Here is a 20,577-nt window from a genome sequence, read left to right as displayed (position 1 = left end):
AGAGGAGCACAACGCAGCAAGAAGCAAGAAACTCGAGGACCTCTAGGAATTACACAATCCGTGAGGCGACCTGGACAGCCCTGCTGCTGCCAGGACCTACTGCCCCCTCATCACCACCAGCGAGGTCCCATCACCATCCCCTCGCTCAGCCTCACCTGCGATGGCCTTGGCACTGCCCCTGCACAGCCCCTGCACCATCCCAGCACCCCAACCTTGCAGACGCCGTGGCCTCCCTGCCAAAGCCCCAGGCCCCAGCAGCAGAGCGCAGGGTCCAGGGCTGCCAGTGATGACCCCTTGTCTAGGAGTGTATATCTGACCTGTTCCCAGGGACTCGGTGCTGCCCAGGTGCAGACACTATCCAGAGCTGGTGCTGGGATGGCTGACACCCCAGAAAAACATCCTGCTGCTGCAGGAGCCCAGAGCACCCACTGATCAGCCAGCCTGAACACACCGCCCAGCTTCTCCCGCTTAGCCCTTAGGTAATAGGATAAGGCCACCTCCATCTGTTTGTCTGGGACTGAGATGCTAATCGCCTCTCTGTCATCCCTCCCCTCTCTGCACCCCTGCCCAGCCCTGCCACCAGCCCCATCCCACCTTGCAGAGGCAGCACAAGGCAGAGCTGCTGCACTGGCAGGAGTCGAAGAAGAGGTTCCAGGCAGCAGCCGGCCAGGCAGCCACAGCGGGGACAGAGCGGGGCAGGACTGAGCCAGGCTCCTGACTCAGCCACAGCCTCCCGCAGATGCTGAGAAGCCTCTCTGTATCCCACAGACTTGGGGTCCTGCTGTAGCAGGGAAGGATGGTCCTTCCCCTTCAGGGCTAGGAACAAAGCCCTGCAACAGGGATCGCCTTTGCCAAGCCCAGCTCCATGGGCCCCGCTCCCACTGGGGTCTGCTGTTCTGCTGCAGAACGAGGAGGACCAGATCAGAGCACTGTCTTCTGTGGACTGATCTGCTGCAAGTGTTCAGAAATTATGCTGCCACAGCAATCAGATTTGGGCCCCACAAGTCACAGATGTGCTTGGGGACCAGGCAGGACTGACTTCATTGAGGAACACACAAGCCAGTAGAAGAATAGCTTGGATAAATGCCCACGTCTCCATACAAATACAATTCATCCCCACCGCACATATTCCAAGACTGCACCTGCCCTGCATTGGCAGCCATGCCTAGACAACTGGCACAGCCCTGCGGGGAAGCACCCCTCACAGCACAGCAGCTCCCCATCCCTGAACTACCTGGCACGGCACAGCACGGCACAGCGACTCCCCTGTATGGAAACACGCAGCATAGCCCACGCAGTGCAGCCCACACAGCGCAGCCAGCCCCTGCACGGAAACACGCAGCACAGCTTGCACGGCTCGGCCCACGCAGCACAGCCAGCCCTGCACGGGCAGCCTGAATTATCTGGACGATTCACAAGGTGAAGTGGCAACACATTTCAGGGGTCCTGGAATGAAGCTGCAGGCTCACAAAAGAGCCTGCTGAAGCCAGAAAAAGCACCCACCATTCTTGTGCATTAGCATTTTATGTTTCCTTTGTGTCATCCTCCGGTTTCCAAGCCTGCACCCTGAAGCTTGACATACACAGCTTGCTGCACACCACAGCTCAGCCTGCTTAGTGCACAGGGAGAAGGGGCTGGGTGAGGCTGGGACTTTATGAGTCCCAGCCCTACAGAGGTATCCATATCGTGTGCACGTGCATGGGGGTCCCTCACTTCTCAGCTTGTCCCTGCCCTGGCATGGGACATGGCAAACAACTGCAGTGAAGGAGGTTGGCAGGTCACAGCCTGGGGATGGGGGCAGAAGCTGGAGTCCTGCTCCCCTGCAAGCCCCAGCATTGGTTGCACTGGTGCACAGTGAGCAGTAGGTGGGAACACACCCTTGGGGACACACTCCAGGTGTATACATCTGGAGTGGGAATAGCATCTGCCAGACCCTCCATTGCCAGGAACCAGCCAGTACTGTGCTGGGTAGGGGCTGGGGTCCTTGCAGGGCACCAGGAAACCCCTGTGGAGAGGGAAGAGAGAAGGCTGTGCAGAGGCCAGGGCAGTGCATGATTCAGAGCAGGAGACTGGGCCTACCACCAAGCAAAGAAAGTAAAGCAGGTAGGGGACAGACCAGCCCCAGATCATGGGCAGATGTTTGTTATTTCTCCGTCTCCCACTCCCGTGGGAAATCTCTCCCCGACCTTGCCCCAGCTGTGTCTTGCAGCTCAAGCTGCTTCTCCACCACCTGTAGGCAGCAGCTTCCCCGCTCCCCTCTCCCATGTTGTCCCTCATCTTTCCCTGTCCCCAGTATAGCTCTGGCTGCCCTTCCCTCCCTCTGTGCCAGGCTCTGGACCTACCACAGTCACATCAAGCAGCTGCTGCATACCTCGCTGCCCGTATCCATTCGGTGCCCTGGGAGGAAGCATGCACCACCCCTGCCCTTGGCCTGGCATCCTGGGGTAGGGGCACCCACCATGCTTTGCTTCCCTTTGTGGGACATGAGCTCTGGCACCTGCCAGCAACAGTGCTGCAGGTTCACTGTGCACACACAGAGCTGGCTGGCCTCACACCATGGCACTGCAACTCCCCTCGTGCCAGCCTGATAGCAGCCACAGAGGCAGCACCAAAAGCCTAAATGACTCAGTGGGGGTGAAGAAAATGCCTTCCACAACATGCTGCACAACCGCATCCAGCTCCCATCAAGACCTTGCCCTGGTCTGTAGAGCACCGTGCATGCAGCACCCAGTCCTTGAGCACAGCTGTGGGGTGACACGATCACCAGACACACCAGTGCTGTGGATGGGCAGCACTTGCAAAGGGTCCAGTGTCCTCGGGCAGGGCAGGAAGAAGCCGCACTGCATGAGGCAGCACCTGAGCAGCCAGGGCTGGAAGAAGCACCCACACCAGTGTGATGTCCAGGAACCCTCCTGTCCTGAGACTGGTGGTACTTGTCCCAGACAGACAGTGATACTGATGCCAGCTGGATAGGCCTGGGGAGATCCCATCAGAGAGGGCACCTTGGATCCCAGCTGGATGGGCCCAGGCAGACCTGGTTAACAGTATCCACCCAGACCTTTCCTCTTGATGCCTCCTCAAAGGACGTCACACAGTAATGACCTACCCCTGACTCCTATCTGCTTCTGCATCGCTTGCAGTCTGCCTGAATGCATCCTGTCCCCTCCAACCTGAGCCCTGCCATCCTTTGCCAGCCCTCACAAGCCCCATTTCTGCCCTCAGCTCTCCACGTGGCTGCCCCTGAGCACCACAGCCGGGTCCCTGTCCCCACTGCCCCAGACAGGCCATTCCCTCCCAGGACAAGGCTGCAGGGCTCTCACCAGCCTGAGCCCTCTCCCCATCACCTCCTGTCAGGAGGCCCAGGTTGTTTCTGAAGGCAGAAAGGGAAGGACAGAACAGTGCTTACCTGAAATGACTGTCACAGGCACAGGGTCACAGCACTCCTCCTTCATCAACCTGTGGACAACAGAGAGCGAGGACAGCATCAGTGCAGCGCACCGCACCGCACGCATGGCCCCCAGGCACACTGCACCCATGCAGACAGCAGGTTCAGCCTCAGGACAGCAGGGAGGTGTGGAACCCCCAGGGCTGGGAACAAGGACATCCCCAGAGCAAACCTCCTATAAGACACCAGGGAGAGAGGCAAGGTCACCTACAGCTTGCGCCAACACCTGCCACCCTGCCACAGCAGAGCATCCCTAGCCTCCCCACGTAAGCAGAAGCGCTGCAGCCCAAGCCCTCCTGCCCACATGAGCCCAGCCTCACCCTGTGGACAGACACGTCTGCTGCAACCCTTGCCCAGGCAGGCTGGAGGACTGGCAGCCTCCTGCCTCCGCTGGCCCCGCAGCACAACTCAGTGAGACCACGTGCAAGGGCAACGCAGCTTCCCAAGGGAACAGCCTGGGCTCAAGCACCAGGGAAGGTGGACGCAGCCACCCTGGGTCAGTGGGGTCCTCGAGCACCTCTCCCACCCTGGGTCGGTGGGGGTCCTTGAGCACCTCTCCCACCCTGGGTCTTCTGCTCCCAGGCAGAGCTGAGAGCAGAGGCAGGCTCAAGCCGAAAAGCCAGCAATGCTAAGGGGCAGTTCCTTCACAGGGTCAACCCTCTTGTTCTCTTGTTTGGGATGAGTGACAGGGGACCAGGGCCCAGCTGAGCCCACCTCCAGAAGACAACATGGCAAGTGCCCCAGGCTAAATTCAGGAACAACTATGGGCAGCCAGGAAAAGAAGAAAGTGTATCCATAATGTCTTTGCTTTCTTATGTGCTGGAAATATGCATGCTCTCTCTCCTCGCTTCTCATTAAAGATCGTTTCTGGGTGAGCGGCTGAAATGGCTGCTCTGTTGTAGAAAATTAAAAATGTATGACTTGGGATTTCTTGGAGCATGCCTGTTGTGCTGCAGCTGGTGTCAGCAAGTGCAAGGTGCTGCAGGGGGAAGGGGCAACGGCAAGGATCCCATTTTTGCAAAGAGCTCGTGGTGTGCCATGTGGGCAGCTGGGGTGCCACCAGGCTTTAAACATTTTATAAGATATACTCCAGCCTCCGCTGGCAGAGGGATCACAGGCACTGCGATGCACCTGGAAAACTTAGTGGCTATTGTGTGCCTCTGTAAAATGATGCTGCTGAGGTCCCAGTGGGGCTGTAGCACGATGCTCCGGACACAGCTGCCACTGCCCCATTGACTCCTCTCTTGAGAAAAGCTCACAGGACACCTGTGCCAGGAAAACAGAGGAAATCTACTACAGCTGTTTATGTAGGACCTAAACAAAACAGCACAGGGCATGCATGCGACCTTCTTGGACATTTAGTGACCATAGTGAACTGAGTCTCTCTCCTGTCCCTTACCACCAGGAATACCAAGACTAAACAGGGCAGGTGGTGGGGCAGGACATTGCTGTGCCTGCAGGGACATCAAATTTCAATGAGCACAGCCTTGCAGGGCTTAGGGCTGTGGGGTAACACCCCTGGCTGGGACACAGGCTGGGACACCTACACAGCCTCTCTCCCATCCATGCACCATCCAAAATCCCTTGCTGCAGCACAGAATATGGTCCAAAGCCAGCCAAGGGCATAGACCAGCCCCAGCCCTCCCACCCCATCATGGTTGGCGGTGCCAGGAGACTTGTTTGCTGCAATTAGGAGGCTCAGATGGCGGGCGGGGGGGCGTGCCGCAGAGCAGGAACTCCTCATCCACCAAAGGTGTCTGCGGCAGCTTGTGCTCCAAGCTCACCCCACCACCTCCGGGCAGCCTCAGCCCAGGGACATGGTGGGTTTGGACTGGAGCTATGCAGCATGGCTACAGCCACATGGCACCCAAGGCAGCATAACCCAAACACCCCATCATGCCTGGTGGCCTGACTCCACACCCTCTGGGCCTCTGCATGGGCATCAGATGGACAGCTAACCAAACCACACACATGCAGCAGTCATCGGGAACGTGGGAGCCTTCCCCCGATACACAGCAAGGCCCCAGGTTGTGACAGCTGCTGGCACAGCCGTGGGACAATCCTGGGAGGCCGAACTGCGAGCTCCCGGCAGCACCTTGTCCTGACCCAGCCAAACACCAGCTGCACTTTACCACCATCCCCCCAGGTATGGGACAGCTGGGGCAGCACAGGCAGCACCAGGAGCAAAATGGGCAACAGAGGACATGGGAATAGGTGCCTGCACAGCCATCATCCTGGGCAGAGCCCCACGTGTCTAATGGGTGCAGAACTGGGCACCAGGGCTCCCCAGGAAAATGCAAAACCAAGGGGACTCAGAAACAGGAGGCAAGAATGACCAAAGGACAAGAAAAACTGTCATAAGAAGAGAAAGGAAAGAGCGGAGATTGCTGCCTTAGAAGGAGGCAAATAAGAAGGGACACAGATAAAAGGCTGTAACATCCTGAACAGTCTGCAGAAAGGAGACAACATTTCTGCTCTTTTCATCTCACAGCATGAGGGCATCGGAAAACATCGTGGGATCTAGCACTAAGAAAAGGAAATGCTTCTCCACATCGCCCGTAAATAGATGGTGTAGCTCACTGCCACAGGAAGCCCTTGAGGCCCAGAACAGTGCAAGTTCCCAGCCAGGTCTAGAGGCTTCTGTGGGTGAGGATAAGAACCAAAGTTACCAGCAGCAGCAATCTGACGAGGCTGTGCAGCTCCCTCCTGCAGGCTCGGTTGCAGCCTGCTGACAGCAGGATCACCCCTCAGCACAGGCAGCTGGTCCCCAACTCCCCGGGGCAGTGCCAGAGGTGGGCGAGGGCAGCGAGACAGTCCCAAAGGGTGGCTCTGAACTGCAGAGTGGCTCCCAGCACCACAGCAGCCTTGCTTAATCTCTAGCAGGATAGCTCTTCCTCATGGCTCTCATCCGCGCTGTCTCCATCCCACCCTGACCTCCAGAGCAGACCTGGGCCAGCACGACAACCTCCCGGGCTCCTCCTGAGCTGGGCCTCTTGAGCACCATCTTTTCCATCCTCAGGTGACGAGGGCCCAGTGGAACGCTGACCATGGAAATATACATCCAGTAACGTCAAAGGCACCGATCTGCATGGGAAGCAGCTCAGGAGATAAATTAAATGCTTATAATATGAGCATCTTCTCCCAACCCTGATAACAGGCAAAGGAGATTTATGAGTTTATTATTGGACCTGATAAATTAAACTCTTCACAGAAGAATAAATTATGCAGATGATCTGCGATGTATTTAGACTGCAGCTTGCACACCGCCAGGATCCTAGCCCTCACAGTCTCTGAGGATCCTACTGTCTGTGGAGCCAGAGGGGCCTTGTTCAGACTAGCAGGGATTGCTTCAGGGAGGCTGTTACTCCTCTTGCTCATGAATGGCAATTCTGCCTTTTGCTTGTCTAAGTCTGACTCTTTATCACAAATGTCCAGATTCCCTGCTTTTCGTTCAGCTTCTTCCCTTTCCGGGATAAGAGGCAAGGACTGCAGACTCGCAGTAACCACAGCAGCTGGTCCCCAGCAGTCTAACAAACACAACATGATCAGAAATGACAAGTCAGTGGAAGTAAAACTGTCCCCAAGACAGAACTGGGAGCTGGGAAGCATCTGGAGACTGCTGTCTCAGGAGGGTTGTGGGAATGCCTCTCTGCACAGAGAGACATCCATGGGGTTACGATATGGCAGATGGGACACACACAGATGCTGTGATCAGGGTTCATACAGAGGGGACGTGCCCATTTCTGCCTCCTGAGGTCTCCTGGGGCTCTGACCCTGCAGACAGACAATGCCACTTGGTCCTTCTCACAAGCATCATCAAGGAAACCATCCCAACTGCTCCAGACAAGAAATGCAGACAGAGCCTTCCCTGGCAATAGGGCAGCCACAAACCCGGGTCAAGGGCTGCGGTGCCACAGGCAGACGCCACTGCACACCTCTGTGCCAGACCAAGCTCAGCCACTGGTCTGGCCACACCGCAGCGGCATTGCCACCGTAGCAAAGCACTGTCTGACACAGCCTGGTCAGGCACAGCTGCTCCACATGGCCCCCATGGGCCTGTGGGACTCAGGCTGAAGGTTAGCAGACAGTCAGGGTGAGCTCAAGTATGGCCATCATGTCCCAGCAGGCTCCTGTCACAGCTTCAGGGATCTGCAACCCTGCAGAGGAGTAGGAGACATCAAGGAAGGGTACAGCCTGCAGCCCCTGAGCCCCAGCATGTAATGTCCTGTATCCCCCACGCATGCCGGGAGCTGTAGTCCTTTTCTACCAAGGCCAGGAAACATTACATCATGCTGTAAGGACATGGCTGAGCCTCCGCTGAGCCTCCTCCAGGCAGGGGAAGGTCCCCCAGGCAGCCCTGCCTGTGGCCAGCTTCCGTCAGTGCTGAACAATAGCATCCAGGGCTGAGCACTTGCGAGGCCACTGCGTTTCCTGCCATTCTTTGCACTCCCCTGAGGATGTCTATAAAAAGCAGAAGAATCCAGACCTGGAAGTCTAAACCACTCCTTAAGTAAGCCAGGAATGCCAGCATCTCCCAGGGGAGGGAGCCTCGCAGTCCCCAAGGAGGGGGAACCGCTGTAGGGTGGTGGGACACAGCCCAGGACCCATTGGTTCTGTCCTGGGGAGAAGCACAGCCCTGAACCAAATTGCACCCTCAGGTTTCTCAGTGCAAACAAGGCCAAGCCAACCACCAAACCCACCGCTGCCCACCAAGGCCTCTCTGCTGTTCTGGAGCTTGCAAAGTCATCCACCTTGGCATGAAAGAGCAACCCAAAGAACCAGCTCCTTCCAAACGAGCAGCCGCTTAAAGCAGCGGCTGGGCAGGAGCACAATCACCTGGCCCTGCCACAGAGGGCTCGTGGCAAATCGAGACTGCAGGAGGCCATTTGTGGGGCGCAGATCCTGAATACGTCCTGGGGGCACAGCTCCGCTTGGGGAGGGGCTCACTGCGGTGAGAAGCTGGCACTAATGGTCCCCTGCACCGTCGCAGGCTCTGCACAGCCCTGCTTCCACCCAAAGTCACCCGAGCAGTCACAGCTGAGTCCATACAACATCCAGAACCACAAACTCACAGAGCTGCTGTCAGTGAGGGGAGAACGTGTTGCTGCCAGAGAAGATCTTTCAATATTTAATGATAGAAGAGTCTCCTGGTCGACCTGCTTCTCGGGTTACAAAAGTCCCCATTTGTTCCGCTCCCCATGATGGAGATGGACAGCCTGACTGCTGGCAGTGGCACAGACACCCCATCCCCTGAAAGTTTGGGCTGATCCCTGAAAGACTGCCACAAAGCCAGCACTGCCTCCCCTTCCCACGCTGCCAACAGGAGCCAAGACACTCATGAACCAGAGCTTTTGCCTGTTGTCACAGTTACAGCAGCTCAGCTGCATTTAGGAGTGGGATGGCAATTTACTCTTTGTGCTCATTTTAGCTGCACGGCCTCCCCCTGCTCCAGGTCTGCCATGGCAGAGGGCATTCCCACCCCACAGCACTGCCAGTCCCACAAGGCTGCCGAGCCCCCACTGCACCCCACAGCTCCTGCTCCTTGTGTCCCTGGTGCCGAGGGCAGAGCTAGACCACCAGATCTCACCTCCTGGGCTAGTGGTTGGCGCCAGGCTGGGGAAGGAGGCAGGCAGAGGAGGCTGGACCGGGGCAGGGCACGGCTGGTCCCCCTCGCTGCCTGGGAAAGGGACCCCCATCCCTGCACTACGGCTCTGCTCCCTCACCTTGGTCCAGCTCCCCTCTCAGCCTCTCCTTGTTTTCTGCACAAAGGGAGAGCGGGACAGGAGCCAGGAGCACTGCCGGATGGCTGTCCCTCCTAACACGACCTCCTGGCTGTGGCCCATCCCTGGAATGCCCCTCAGCCCCGAAGGCAGCTGCCAGGAGCAGCTCTGCTCCCACATCCCCACCGCACACATGCCCCTCCCCAGCTCTCACAGGCAAGCTCTCAGCTCTACCCCGGACACCATCGCCAGTGTCTGGCCCAGCTCTGCGAAGCCCCACTGCAGCCACACGCCCTGTGCTGTGCTCCAGGGCAGGACCCGATGCCAGCACCCCTGGGCTCCTGCAGTGCCTCCGTCAGGGAGCCTCACCCCACCGGGATGCCCCAGCTTCGCACATGCTTTAACGTGCTCTGTAAGACAGGAAGGGGAGCCCAGCCTGGCACCCAGGACCCCTCCCCACTCCCCCACCATGCAGACCCATACTCCGCTCCTCGCAGCTTGCACGCACATGCCTCACCATTTGCATATGCACTTACGCACTCCTGTGCGGAGGCAGCAGGAAGAATTTTTAGCTGGTGGAAATCTCAACAGAATATTCTGTAGTGGGCTGCTTGTGTGTCTGTGCGCACCTCCAGAACACAACAGTGGTTTAAGTGAACAATGCAGTACAAAACACAAACAGTACAGATATGCATTATTCATATCTTAATACTAACAATATTAAGAATGCTTAGGTGTTAGATTAATATTTAGGTGTTACATGCTGTACAACAAAAAAACCCCAATGGTTATTACCTGAAAAAAGGACTTTGTAATAGACTCCTTTGTGCCCTTTTTTGCCCTCAGCTCCTTCTGCCACATACCTTGCAAGTTTGGCATAGCGAGCAAAATCTCTATAGAGGGCTACTGTGCAGGTGCAAAATGCACAAAGAACTTTGTAATGCATTTAAGTGTCAGTATAAAAAGAAATTATGTAAAGTTGTTATGTGTTGTCTCCATTACCCATGTGTCACTATTGAGACAGAATGACAAGTAAAGTTTTTAGTGAAGTTAAAGTTCTGGGGCACGAGGTTGGGGGGGGGGGGGGGGCGGGCAGTGGAAAGACCCTACCATGCCCCGGGCAGGAGCCATCCCTGCCCCCACACTGGCAAGTCGCGCCCCAAGCCTCCTCGCCTGCACACAAGCAACAGACACACCATGCACTGCGCCTCAGGCACAGTTCCACAGACCCAAGGTCTCTAGCTCCCACTCACACTCTCAGAGCATGGGGTCTTGTGCAACGTCCACATCTGCAAAGGCTGCAGCAAGCGTCACTTGGCCAGCTCAGCAGATGCTGACCAAGAGCAATTGCACATCCTGGGCAAAGGCACCCTCCGGGAGACCTGGACCAAGAGAAGACCAGACTCCTGCAGAGGTTGGTGCCCAAGTCCTCGGCTCCTCTCCTTACAATGCAAGACTCTGGCACAAACACACCACAGCTAAAAGAACGCCTTGTATGCTAACACGGCAAGACGTCTTCCTACCATGTCTTGCTATAGGTACAGTCGCAAAGCTAGCCTCATGTCTGATTATGTTTCTCAGAGATGCCTGACAGATGTAACCCTTACATGACTGAAGGCTTTGAGGATCCCTGTTGATAGACATCAAGGCAGGAAACAGCGGGTATGGTTCCTGTTTAAATCCTATTTGCTTAACTCCTTTTCTCCCTTCATGCTAGCATCCTGATTTACACAAGCATCCACAGGCACTCATGGGGACCAGTACCTGTGCAGTCAAACCCAGCTCTGGAGTTTCCCGCTTCCTTGACCCAGTTTTGGAAGAGTAGGAGAGTGGCAGACGCACTTTTCCAGGAGTTCCGCAAGACATCAGGGACAGGCAAAATTGCAAGCTGAGGCCCTGACACAAGAACACAACCACACAAATCCCATACACAGGACTGTCCAGCACACCCGGAGCCCAGAGAACAGCTCATTATCCATGACAGCCTGGGGCAGAGGTGACTTACTACACAAGTTGTGCTTACGCACAGACAACAGAGCACACAGAAAAATGGTGTGCTGAGCATCATACATAGGTATGTGCAAAGCCCTGATGGTAGATATACCCAATTATGCACAGGTACACAAGGACCACAACCAAACAGTAAGTCACAAAAAGCAATGCCGTGCCTTCACCAGAAGTCCCCCTGCCTGCCTAAATGCTTCTGGACCATAATGCAGGTGTCAAGCTCCCCATCCTCTGATGCACGCTCTCCCTGCATGCATGCTACCAAAAAGCAGGGCTCCTGTTCCCCAGCGCATACCCCCAACCACAAACCGTGGCCCTTACTTCCCAGCATGTACATGTTGCTGCAAACCACAGCATCTATCCCCAGGCACATTCAGCTCGCTGCATATCTCAGCCCTTATCCCCCAAAATAGACTCCCACTACAGCCAAAGCCCCTACTCTCCAGTCTACATGCCCCAAAGCACATCACAGCCCTGAGGCCGCAGCACAGGCACCCCATTCCCAACCAGAGCTCCCGTCCTGAAGTGCTGACATCCCACTGCAAGCCACAGCCCCTATCCCGCAAGACATCCCACTGCAAACCACAGCTACGGCCACCCCACACATACGTCCCAATGCAAGCGGCAGCCCCGTTCCCCGAAACACACATCCAGCCGCTCACCACGGCCCCCAAGTCCCAGGATGGGCACCCAACCACAAACGACGGCCCAAATTCCCCAGCACAAACCCGCCGTCCTGCACCCCACGGCCCTATGCCCAGCGCACACGCCCCACCGCAAACCACAGCCCCTGCCTCGTGGCACACCAGTACGAACCACAGCCCCTGCTCCCTTGCACGCCCCGCGGCCCCCCACCGCCCAGCGCTGCTACGCCCCCCCCCCCCCCGCACCCCACGGCCCCCGCCCACCCGGGCGCCCCCCGCACGGCAGCCCCCAGCCCCCGCCGGCCAGCCCGCCGCGGCTCCGCCCGCCCGCAGGGCTGCTGCAGCCGCCTCTTCCCCCCCCGCCCCGGCCGTGGCACCAGCCCCCGGCAGCCCCGGGTCCAGCCCGCCGGCGGGCAGAGCCCTCCCGCCCGCGCCCCGGCGAGCCGCCGTCCCTCCGCCCGAAGGCGCACCTGCGTCGCCCGCAGCCGGAGCCGGGCCCGCAGCCGGACCCGGACCCGGACCCGGACCCTCCGCGGGAGCCCGGGGGCGAGCCCCGGCGGCAGCGCCCGCCGCCCGCTCCCCCGCGCGGGGCTGACCCCGCCGCCCCGGGCGTCCGGCTCGGCTCCGCTCCGCGCTCCCCCGCCCCGGCCCCGCCGCCGCCCCCGCCGCCGGCCCTGCCCCGGGGGCCGCTCGTTACCTGCGGGGCGGCGGGCGGCGGGGCCCGAGCCACCATAGCCGCGGCGCGGCCGGGGGCAGCGGCGGCCGCCGGCAGCGGGAGGGGAGCGGAGAGGCGCGGCGGACGGGGGCGGCGGGGCCGGGGCGGGGAGCGGCGCGCGCGGCGGATCCTCCGCGAACTCGGCCCCCGCCGCCAGCAGCGGGTGTTAGTTTAAGGAGTTGTCATGGCAACGCGGAGCCGCTGCGCGCGGGAAGGGGCGGGCGGAGGGAAACTTCAGAGGCGGCTGCTCCGGCTCTGGCCCCGACACCCGCACCGGCCGCCGCCGCCCCCCCCCGCCCCGGGGGTCTCCGCCCCGCAGCCGCCACCGGCACCCCGGGGCTCTCCGCTCCCCCGCTGCCCGGCGCCCCGGAGCGCCCCCGCTGCTCCCCGAGTAGCCGGCGCTCCGGCCCACCGCCCCCCGGGCTCCCCGCGCTCCCCGGTGCCCTCCGGTGCCCTCCGGCACCTTCCGCCCGCCCCGGCCCGCCGGGACGCGTTCGGCCCCGGCTCGGCTTTCCCCAGCCGCCGGCGGCAGCCGCGGGCAAGAGCCGGGGGCCGGGGACAGTGCCGGGCCCCCCCGTGTGGGGCACCCCACGGCCGCGCGGGCGGGCCCCGCGCTCCCAGGACCGGGCCGCGTCGGAGCAGAGCAGGGCTCCTCACCCTGGGGTGCCGGCCCAGCCCCACCACCCACAGACCTCCCCCATGGCGTAGCCTCAGCCAAGACCCCCGGCCCAGCCCACAGACCTCCCCCATGGCGTAGCCTCAGCCAAGACCCCCGGCCCAGCCCCACCGAGCCCGCAGCCGAGCACCGGCGCCAGCCCACCCCGCTGACCCCAGGCCAAGGTTGCCCGAGCCGCCCCAGCCCTGCCGGCCCCGCCGGCGGTACCGGGCTGCCCTTCCCAGGGGTGTCCCGGCTGCACGGCCCCGGCAGCGAGCAGACGAGCCCCTGCCCCGCGCTGCTCGGGGGCGGCCGGGCTCCCGCAGCCCAGCCCGGGTGCCGTTACCTGCCGCGGGCCGGCGTGCTCCTGCCCAGGCCGCTCTGGCTCCTGGCGCCCGCGGAGCCGGAGCCTACAGGAAACCTGCGGCCGCCAGCTCAGCCCCTTTCCTGCCAGGAAGGGGACACCCCCGGCCCCCGCCAGGCTACCGCCCAGCTCCGCGCCCTGCGTCCTGCCGCAGCCCGGCCGAGGCAGTGGCCCGGGACACGCGGATGTCGTGGGTCAGGGCCTGGCCGCGGGGTCCTGCATGCACACACGTGGCTGCGTGTGCACGTATTTGGGGTGCTGCGGGGTGCTGTGCATCGCAGGGGGTCTGCGGCATGCACGGCCCTGGGGTCCGCGCGCATCTGCGGGGGTCAGGATGTGCCTCCGCATCCTATCTGGGGAGCCAGGAAACACCTTGCCAGAGCAGAGATTCTCCCTTCCTGTGGGAGCACCGCGAGGCCGGGAGGAAACCCCGCCGCGAGGCTGAGCGCAGAGCAGCAGCAGCACTGGCCACAGCAATGCCGGATGGACAGACGGACGGATGGACAGGCGGCGCCCTGGCCTGGGGCGCTGGCTGGGGCATACAGTCCGCCCTGGCCAGCCGTGGGTGGGACGAGCTCAGGCAGGGCCAGAGCAGCTGAGGCAGGGTGCAGGGCCGAGCCAGTGAGCACAGGCCCAGGTCACAGTGGCGCACTGCTCCACGGCAGCACCCTTGGCATGGCTGTGGCAGAAAGGAGGGACCCTGCCCTGCCCAGCTGTGTCTGCGCACCCAGTGGGGACACTCCCTCCCACCTCACTGCTCTCCCCGCCATGCCCCCATACTCTCTCTGGCTACCCAGCCTGGCGTGGCCCTCGCCCCCACTCTGCTCTGCTCCGCAGTCTCCATGCGTGCAGCGGCAGCAGCATGCATCCATGGTGCAGAGCAGGGACGCGTGTCTGAGTGGGCTCGGCTGGAAGGAGGTCAGGCATGCCTTCAGCGGCCTGACAGCCGCAGAGGGACTCATGCCTGGCAGCTGCAGGGCTCCACGTGCCAGCTCTCCTGAATGCCACATCCCCCTCCAGGAACAGGCTGCTGCCTCATCCCAGGCAGCAGCTCTGTCCCTGTCTGACAATCATCCCACCTTTGGGCAGTGGCAGTCACCCTGCAGCAGTCACACCTGGCGCGGGGGAGCCGCAGGAGGGATGAACCTGTCCAGCCGGCTGCCGGACCTCGCGAGGCTCTTCTTCCCATCCATGCGACAGCTTTCCAGCATCCCCTGGGACCTGCGCTGGCCATAGCTCCTACACATCCCTCCTCTGCTCTCCGAGGCGAGCTGCAGCCACCAAGAGATGTCTTCCTACTATTTTCCAGGTCAGCGTTGCCACCTCAGAGGCTTGGCAATAGCGTCCAGGCTCTGTTGGTGCCTTTGGCCTGGTTTTGATCATGAGATGTTTAATTGCGATTCTTTGGGTATTTTTTAGCTCATGGAGGGAAACTTCCCAGATTTCCTTTACAAGCCTGGAGAGCCGAGAACGTGCTGTTGCCATAAAGTTGACACATTCCCCCAGTCCCATGACTCTGAGCGGTTCCGAGTACTGCAGTGCTCACACCAGCAGTTCAGAGCTGGTGCTGTGACAATGTCTGCAGCCCCATGGTGTTAGGAACAAGCCCCAGCTGCATCCGAGGGAAACAGGTCCCGGGGTCATAGGAATGGGACCAGAACCGAGACACAGGGGAGTGGGATGGGTACTGGACTCACAGACCTAAGAACCCCTCCTAGGCAAAATGACACATGAACAGGTCCTGGCGGAGGCCAAGCAAGCAGATCCTGGCTGCACAGCACAGTGAGCAATTAAACTGTGAGGGACAGGTCTCAGTGGGCTGGTGTGGGACAGAACCTCTTCCTTTTGGCCAGCAGCCCCACGGAAGGCAGAGTGGGAGACCCTTTCCCAGGTGTCCTTGAGCTGTGGTGGGGCAGCCCACTCCTGAGCTCCCTTGCATCACAGCCCAGGCACAGGGCAGCTCGATACGAGCAGCCTCTGAGATATTGAATGTGACAGCTCCCCTTGAGACCAACCAAGTGTGAAATAGAGCCAGTATGAGGTGGGAGAAGAGACATCACTCAGGGAAGACAGGCAAAGGTATGCTCAGCTCAGGGAATCTCTGCAGCAGTCAGCACGTGTAGTGCAGACAATGAGGAACGCCATGCCAACATCTATACGAGCAACTGACCCACAACATGCACACAGCCGAAGGAGGTGAGCACCTCTGAGCCAGGGCAAGCCCAAGGAGTGAGAAGCCATCCCTCCTTCTGCCCCTTAGGGAAGTCCCGACGCAGTCCTGTGTAGCGGACCCATGTTTGTGTCCATGCAGAGATGAGAAGCTTATGAACACAACCCTGAACGACCACGGGCCGTGCCGCTCCTGGCTGAGCCTCACCCTCCAAAGAGATACATAGGTATGATACCACATGTGCCAGCACATAAGGCAGGTCAGTCTGTTGGCATGCAGTCCAGGAGGCTGAACTGGCACGCAAACAGACAGGCTCTGGCTCGGTGAAGTGGGAGTCCCAAATGGGGGACTCTGCGATGGGGCAGGTCAATGGCGGTGCACACACTCCTGGGGGATATAAGCACATCAGCCCCAGGGAGCAAGCAGAGGGCTCAACAGGGCTGGGGAGGGGGCCCATCTGGGACCGGCACAGGGCAGGGAGTGCAGACAGGTGCTGTGCCTTGGAGCACGGGGCATCAGCATGCCAAACAGAGCTCGCCGCCTGCGTTGCTTTCTCCAAAGGTCAGAGAACAAGTGCAATGCAAATGCTGGCGAGTGGGAAGCAGCAGGAAGCCATGTCTCCCCGACAGGAGTGCAGAGCCAGGCGGAGGCAGGGCCCATCTGGTCCCTCCAGTCTGGCAGCCGGGAGGATAGCAAACACCATGCAGGGGACCCAGGGGAGGCAGAGGAAGGGGGCAGCCGCAGAGGACAGATGGAGCTGCCCAGCTCTGGCAGAGTTTGCTCCCAGGGATGCCACGGCACCCCCACAGTGCAGGGCTGAGAAACCAAGTCCAGCAAAGGAGCCAAGGAGACTCCGCAGGGACTTGTCCTCTGGGTGGTGACATACACCCCACGAGGGAGTAGCTTGGATGATGACCATGGAAAGGCCAGAGGACCAGAGAGCCAGGCAGACCTCGGGGGCTGTGGCGGGGATCCAGGTGGCTCAGCTTCCTGCCCACCATCGAGCGGACTTGGCTGCTGTGGCTCCACGTGGGGATGCTACACAATGGCCAAGGTACAGGTCTCACTGCAGGGAAGCTGTGCTGGAGCAGGGAACTACCTTCCCCACGTTCAGACTTCTGTAAGTGCACTTTGCTGAGATCCTGCAGGCCCTGACAGGCAAGTAATGGGGCAGCAGGGCCCAGCATCAGAGGGTCAGCTCAGCTCCCCTTCCTCCTTCACACTTGCTCTTCCCATCGCTAATTGGCCCAAGGCACAACATGGGATGGCAGGGAGGTGGGGGCTGGCTGAAGCCCCCTCTGTTGCTGCCCTTTGGACAGAAGGACGTGGCAGCAGAGGCTGCTCCCACGCTCCAGTGTGCTGCACAGTGAAGGAGATCTGCACACGAAAGCAGAGGGGCCAGCTGGAGCCAGCTGGGGTCAGAGCTGGGCTGGCGGTTGCCACAGGGCTGGCAGCATGCCCAGCACTCCTGGCGGCACAGAGGGGATCATGCCTGGCCATGCCAGCTCCTCCAACCTCCATCCAAGTCCAGTCTCCAGGAAGGCCAGGACATGGGCAGGGAACTTCTTGGGCAACTCTGGAAGAGGCTTTTGCTCTGGTATTGGTTAGAGTCAAAACGCAGCTGTGGATGCCCCATCCCTGGAAGTGTTCAAGGTCAGGTTGGATGGGGCTCTGAGCAACCTGGCCTAGTAAAAGATGTCCCTGGCCACGGCAGGGGGGTTGGACTGGATGATCTTTAAAGGTCCCTTCCAACCCAAACCATTCTGTGATTCTTTGTGCCAGCAAAACGCCTCTCACTATATAGTGACACCACTTCTCCCAAGGCACTCTCAGTGCTTAGGGACTGGCTCCAAGGAGAGGAGCAACTGGCTCCAGCTGAGGACAGGCGAGGACAGGGCTAATGCCTTGGGCAGAGTGTGCCAACAAGCCTGTGCACTGGACAGCACTCCAGCCGTGGGTTCACCACTGCTCTCTGCAGCCCTTGGTGAGGGTGATTCCTGCTGAACTCAATGCTCAGAGCTTTGTTAGAGTCATGCTGCTGAAAGCTCTGGCTGGAGATGATGCATCACCCACCACCTGTGATGATACAAAAACATCGCAATGTGGCTCCTCAGCAGCACTGGCTACCTCAAGCAAAGTCTCAGGTCTCTGCTGGGCTCCAAGTCCAACAAACTGGTGAGCCAAGTTCAAGGCCTGGGTCCTTACCTGCAGGGTGCACCATGGCCCCATCCAGCACAAGGAGCCTCAAGCTCTGGGCTGAGGCCATGACTGACCGCATTGCTCCTCGGGCACAGCGACACTGTCCCCAGCCAGGGTGAGCCATGTCAGTTTAAGGCCAGCTTGCTGAGAACTCTCCAGGCTCCCCTCCTAGCCTCACTGCCTCCTCCTCCGAGCACCACCACTCCTCACTGGGCCATCTCTGTGACCATGGGTGCAGAGCAGCCCAAACACCGACAGAAGGCATACAGCATTTACCCCCCACACTGCCCTTCCCAAGGTGAGTGCCCAGCGCCTGCGCTCACCCACCAGTACTGCTGGTGCATGTACAATAGTTGCATTTGGGGCTCTGCTTGGACCCAGAATCTCTGGGCTGCCTTCTGCCCCTGCACTGAGTCCTACCTGGCTGCTCACAGAATAAACTAGATATTTTCCAGGACTCCTTCTCTGTGCCATGTCCCATATGCTGGATCCCATTCTGTCCCCTTCATGGCCATTCCTGGATGTTTGGCACAAAGCGGGTGGTCCAGGAACAGCTCTAAAAGGTGGACAAATGTGGGATGAGGTCTTGTGGTTTCCCACTCTTGATGATAGCAGAAGGTGCAGCTGTCTCTTTTCCCTGAGCTCATGGTGTAGGAGCAGCTGCTGTGGGACTCTGAAATGTCAGATCTTCCTAGCTGACACGGATAAGCCTTGGGCTCTGCCAGCAGCAGCCTCTGAGCGTGCCGTTAAGGGCACCCCATGCTCAGCCCTCTGCTTCCTGCAGCAGAGGCTTTGATGAGTGCATGTATCCCACTGTGCATCTGCCTGATTCAGGCTGTAATCTACCTGGGCAGACAGCACAGGCATATGGTGAGGGGGAGTGAGGTGGCAGTCCTAGGCCACTGGCTGCAGCCCATGCTTTCTCAAAAACTATGTCATGCAGCACTACTGCGTCGTAGTTGCATATAAGGCATTTCATATCTTACCACACTTCCTGCCCTTGCCACTTGTACTGTGCTGGGAGGCAGCTCTGGATTTCCAGAGCATTATTCTGCTCTGGAAACCTCCTGTGCTGAGGTTTGGACACAGTCCCTGTAGTCCTGCTGCTAAAGAGTCTCTGGCTAGCACTTGTTAGTGAAAATGCCTCTTCTGTACCAATGTCCTGTTACCAGCTCCTTCTCTATCTCATCCTGCTGCATGACAAACACCTTGTCTCTTGGACACCTGACTGTGTTGCAGTGGGCTGCTCTCAGCACTCACCTGTTGAATGTGAAGTCTTGGCATGTGCCTCAGATAACCCTCAATGCAGGACAAACATTACTGCAAGAATGCTTTTACTAGGATGCAACCATCAACAATGCTGTGCCTAGGATCAGGCAGGTAAGTGACATAAAAAGCTTTACTTACACCTCCCTGTGCTGTAAGGCAATCATCTTTCTCTCTCTAACCAGATCACACCCATCAGGATGCTGATACAGCCTTTGGCCACAGTCCTTACTCCAAACCTCCACCCTAGATTTTGTTTTCCTGTAGCGGAATTTGCTTTGGTGCTACAGACTCCACGTACTGAACTCTCCCTCGGTCTCTTTTCAGGTTCATACTTTGACTCTTTCTCTGAATGCCAATCTTTGTGCTTCTCCCAAGAATGGCAGAACACCTTACCTAGTGTGCAGAAATGCTGCAGGCCCCTGAGCACGGCAACATGCAGCTGTCTTGTGCCCAGTTTATGCGGAGCCTCTCAGCTTCCCTGGTGCTTCACAAAGTACAGTTAACCTCATGTGGTAAAAGACTTTATTCCACCCCACTGAGCATGGCCCAGCCCTTTCCGTGCTCAGCCTTCTGAGCCTATTTTTCATATAAACATATTTTCAAAGTATTCTCTCTACCAGCTTGCAAAGAATCCCGAATGCAAGTCCTGACCAGCCTTACACCAAGAAAAAACTGCATCTCCTCTGGGGTGGCATTGCCAGCCCCAAGGAGTACAACTTGTGTACTCCCAGGATTCACAAACAAGCCAAACTTTTGCAGTCCCCATTGGGAAAACAGATGCTGGTTTCCCAGATCATACCAGCCAGCTTCTCTGCCTGCGGATTGGGGCCACATGAAACTGAGCCCTGTCTACGCACTGCCCACAGTTGGCAGTACCCACCCCATCTGGTGCAGGCCAGCGAGGCTAGGCTGAGGCAGGGCTCAGCCTGAACAAAGTACAGACACCTGGTACCTGACCATGGTCCTTCTGCAGGTGGCTCCGAACTCTTTTGGTCACTCCTGATCCCGAGGCTTGGTGTGCCACTGCGCCCTGTATCGGCAGCCAGGCTACCAGCCAGCCTAAGGACCATCTGCGCTTGACTCTGCATCATATTCGAAAAGTCATGGCAGTCAAGCAAAGTCCTCAGTGACTGGAAAAAAGGAAACATCATGCTCATTTTTAAAAAGGGTAAGAAGGAGGACCCCAGGAACTACCAACCAGTCAGCCTCACCTCTGTGCCTGGTAAAATGATGGAGCAGATCCTCCTGGAAGACATGTTGAAACATACGGAAGACAGGGAGGTGACTAGAGACAGACATCAAGGCTTCACCAAGGGCAAATCATGCCTAACTAATCTAGTGGCCTTCTACAATGGAGTGACTGCATCAGTGGACAAGGGAAGAGCTACG

General features: G+C 58.9%; 1 protein-coding gene across 14 annotated transcripts in view; it reads right to left on the bottom strand.

Moving 5' to 3' along the window:
- Positions 1-12,609, bottom strand: part of SHANK3 (SH3 and multiple ankyrin repeat domains 3) — a 383,319-nt gene extending 370,710 nt beyond the window's left edge. For 13 of the 14 annotated variants that reach the window (XM_049813564.1, XM_049813569.1, XM_049813570.1 and 10 more), the window contains exons 1-2: positions 12,514-12,609; positions 3,407-3,456 (exon numbers count right to left, since the gene is read on the bottom strand). The gene's annotated coding sequence lies outside the window, so the exon portion shown is untranslated. Of the gene's footprint in view, positions 1-317; positions 399-3,406; positions 3,457-12,513 lie in introns of those variants that run through there. The other variant, XM_049813565.1, reaches the window with a different exon arrangement.
- Positions 12,610-20,577: the final 7,968 nt, after the last annotated feature.

Source organism: Accipiter gentilis, chromosome 11 (genome assembly GCF_929443795.1).
Source record: "Accipiter gentilis chromosome 11, bAccGen1.1, whole genome shotgun sequence".
NCBI lineage: Eukaryota > Metazoa > Chordata > Aves > Accipitriformes > Accipitridae > Astur > Astur gentilis.
Note: the sequence above shows the minus strand (reverse complement) of the source record. Positions and strands in the feature narration are given on the sequence as shown.